The sequence below is a fragment of the Belonocnema kinseyi genome, chromosome 2 (genome assembly GCF_010883055.1).
Source record: "Belonocnema kinseyi isolate 2016_QV_RU_SX_M_011 chromosome 2, B_treatae_v1, whole genome shotgun sequence".
In the NCBI taxonomy this organism is placed as follows: Eukaryota; Metazoa; Arthropoda; class Insecta; order Hymenoptera; family Cynipidae; genus Belonocnema; species Belonocnema kinseyi.
The window spans coordinates 46,372,606-46,376,488 of NC_046658.1; positions in this window are offsets into that span (position 1 = coordinate 46,372,606).

Here is a 3,883-nt window from a genome sequence, read left to right on the forward strand (position 1 = left end):
TGAAATCTTATTTTAAACTTAAATTTTCTAGAAATATAGATTTTCAAAAATTTCTCAAAATTTCTCAATTATTTGTTGATATCTTCCAAACTTCTAAATGTCCTAAACATCTTTTAAATAGACTAGAAATTTTTCTAAAAAATTCTTAAATCCAATAAAAAATATAAAGTCCTCTAGGTTCTTTTTTTATTCATCTCTTTTCATGCTATTTTAGGCTATAAACAAAATTTTGAGGGTTTTAAGAGAATAACTAATAACTAATAACTAATGGAGATATTTTTATAATTTTATTCCTGAAATCTATTCCCTAAGGTCAAACATGGTACACAAATATCGTAAAATTTAAAAAACACCAACAATTTACAGGAATCTTTTCAATAAAAATCAATGTGTATCATATTTAAAGAAATTTTGGCAATATTTATAAAAGTATTATTATTTTTAATTTAAAAAAATTAATGTATAGAGAGTACAGTTTTTATTTGAAATTTCACGACGGTTTTTTGTACCATACTTGACCCTCGCCCAGAATCAAGAAAAAATAATATAAAAATATGTTCGTTAGTTATTAAAATTCTACAATCACTTACCTTAACAATTTCTTTTCTCTTTTTATAATCATAAGATATTTCTTCATAAAATAAATTTTGTTGTATTTATTTTACAATTATTTACAATCAATTTCAAATTACACTTATTTTACAATTAAAATAAAATTGTAAAAGCTAAATTTTTTAATTCTGAGATAAGTATGTTGAGGCCTTAAAGACTTTGTAAAGATTTCATATACAATAAAATAAGTATCATCAGTTTGTTTATAAATTTATATGTAAATAATTATTATAAGACTCTTACACCGAAAAAAAATTCTTGAGGCGAACGAGTGAATCGAGAATATATTAAACTCAAAGAAAGTGTACACTTGAATTAGGTAATACGTTTAGTTAGAAGAGTTACACATTTAGTTACTTTATGTAAATTGTTCTCGTAAATCAGGAATTTGGACAAAATTGCTAAGTTCGAAAGTTTGTTATTTTCGACAGATTATGTATAATTTTATTATCTTCAGATTAGAAAAAAAATTTAGTTGTTATAGAAATATATTAACTTAGAGTAGCCAATTTTTCTTCTGGTATAGCGAAAATGAATTTCCCTGAAATCCGTGCTTTTATCGCGTTTCTTGATATTTCAATATAGTTATCGCCAACAATCGAAACACATGTAAATTATTATTACTGCATCATAAACTTCATTTAATATTAATATTCGCGCACATTTTAAGTGGTAAAAAGCGTTTAATTGTCCAAATTAAATCTCAACTGTCACTGCTCCCGATTAGACCGTCGCCATTTTATTTCGCTGCTCCCATAATGCACCGCTGCTCTTCCGATAAATGCTTCGATATGCAGTTACTAGGAAATCCAGAAACGTACTCAAAGATAAGTAATTCATAGCAATTCACTATAATTTTATGAAAAAAAAAGAAATTTTAAACATACAAACTAAAAATAACGCCGAGATTTTGAACCGGTGGGGGGGGGGGGAACTCTCTTTTTATTGTAAATTCAAAGATGTAGGCCTAAAATAAACACACAAAAAAAGATATATATATATATATATATATATATAAGAAGGATGAAGAACTATTCCTTACCGGGACCAGATTGTATCAAAACCTTCTGGTGGAAGAAGTTTTCTTCAACACATCAGCACTTGGCCCGTATTTTCACCTCATATTTGAAGTCGGAAGAGCCGATTCCAGAGTGGTTGGTGGAAGGGCGCACAATACTCCTGCCGAAAATAGGCAACTTAGCTGACCTGAAGAACTACAGGCCAATAACTTGTCTGAACACGCTTTATAAGATATTCACAGCTATCCTAAATGATAGGATTGCTCGGGCAATTGAACCTGTGTGGTAAGAAATGTATGAACAACGAGGCTCAAAGAAAGGCGTAGCCGGCTGTCGGGAGAACCTGCTCATCGATAGATGTGTCTGCAAAGATGCAGCATTCTACCAGCGTGACCTATCGATGGCCTGGATTGATTATCGGAAAGCTTTCGATTCGACATCCCATAGACTTATCATCTGTCTTTTGGAAATCTTAAATGTTCATCCGCAAATAGTTGGGTGCATAGAGAGATTGATGCCGCTTTGGAAAACCAGATTTACTATCTCATCTGGCACAAATCGTGTAACAACTAACAAGGTCACGTTTCAGAGAGGTGCCTTTCAGGGTGTCACCATGAGCCCACTTCTCTTTTGCCTTAAATTATTGCCACTATCTCTAGCACTGCGCCATTCCGACGGGGACTTGTGCGGCAAACCTGCAGATCGAAAGTACAAGGTCACTCATGTATTTTACATGGACGATCTTAAGATCTATGCTAAAAACAGAGAGCAAGTGCATGAAGCTCTGGGGATTGTCGAGCGATATACTAAGGAAATTGGAATGAAATTTGGGTTAGACAAATGCGCAAGGTTTATTTGCAGCGAGGAAAAATTAATGGCATCCCTGAAGATCCTGAGCTCGTTGATAGAAGCGCCATACGACACCTTTGCGCTGGAGAGACTTATACATACCTGGGCGTGCCACAGAGCCGCATTCAGGATGTGACATCTATAAAGGATACTCTCCGAAGCAGATACAATTGTCTCATCCGACAGATTTGGTCTTGCGAACTGTCGGTGAGGAACAAAGTATCTGCAACGAACATGCTTGTTGTCCCGGTACTACTCTATTCATTTGGAGTAGTTCCATGGACGAAGAACGAGCTCAGATCTCTTGATATCGGGACAAGAAAAGTTCTGCACATGAACAAAAGCATGCATCTTAAGTCTCCCGTTCCGCGACTGTACATCTCACGCCGTCAAGAGGGTCGCGGAATATTGAGTCTTGAATGTCTTCACAACAGGATTATCATGGGTACAGTACATAGATTTGCAAATGGAAGAGACCCTCTTCTTAAAATTGTCAGGAATCACGAAGAAGTGGGCAAAGGAGCATTTCTGTACAAAGCAGCGGAGGAGGCTGCTGAAACACGCGGACTTGACTTCAGTATTAGAGGTGAGCAAAATGCATCAAATCTGATCTATCTCGAGTACTCACTCCTAAAACCCCGGATTAAGAAAGCACAAGAGAAAAACTTTCGTGAACAGCTCCTCGATAAGAGAATCCACGGTATCTTCCATATAAATGCGAAGGATCAGTCAATGTCTTGTGAGCTAACGTTTGCTTTCCTTAAATCGCCAGGATTGAAGTCTGGTAAGGAGGGTTTCATTTTTGCATGCCAAGACGGTGTCATTTGCACCTTAACATACCGTCGCCACATTTTGAGCCAAGACATTCCCGATGATAGCTGCAGGGCGTGCCATGCACACCCCGAGCATTTAGCTCACATATTATCTAGTTGTTCAACTCACGCGGGAACGACCTACATTCAAAGGCACAATGCGGCACTAAGAGTGCTTTATTACCATCTCTGTCACTCCTACGGCATTCACCTTAACATCGCTCCTCTAAATGCTCCTAGGTAAATTGAGTCAATTGTCGAGAATGAGAAGTGCCGCATATACTGGAACTTTATATTCTCGACAATTGTTTCTGTTGCTCACTCGAGGCCGGATATGGTTCTTCTTGACTTCGAGAAGCAAACCATGTTCGTTATCGAATTTTCGGCACCAGCTGACAAAAACATCATAGCCAAGGAGAATGAAAAGAAAGAGAGGTATCGAGACCTTATAAGGGAGCTGCAACGATTGTACCCGGAATATTCTATTATACTGATCGTCCTTATCATCGGCGCTCTTGGAGGTGCCAAGCTTTCACTTGCTAATGGCCTAAAAAGCATCCCTGCGTGTCAACAATATGCTAGAACACTTGC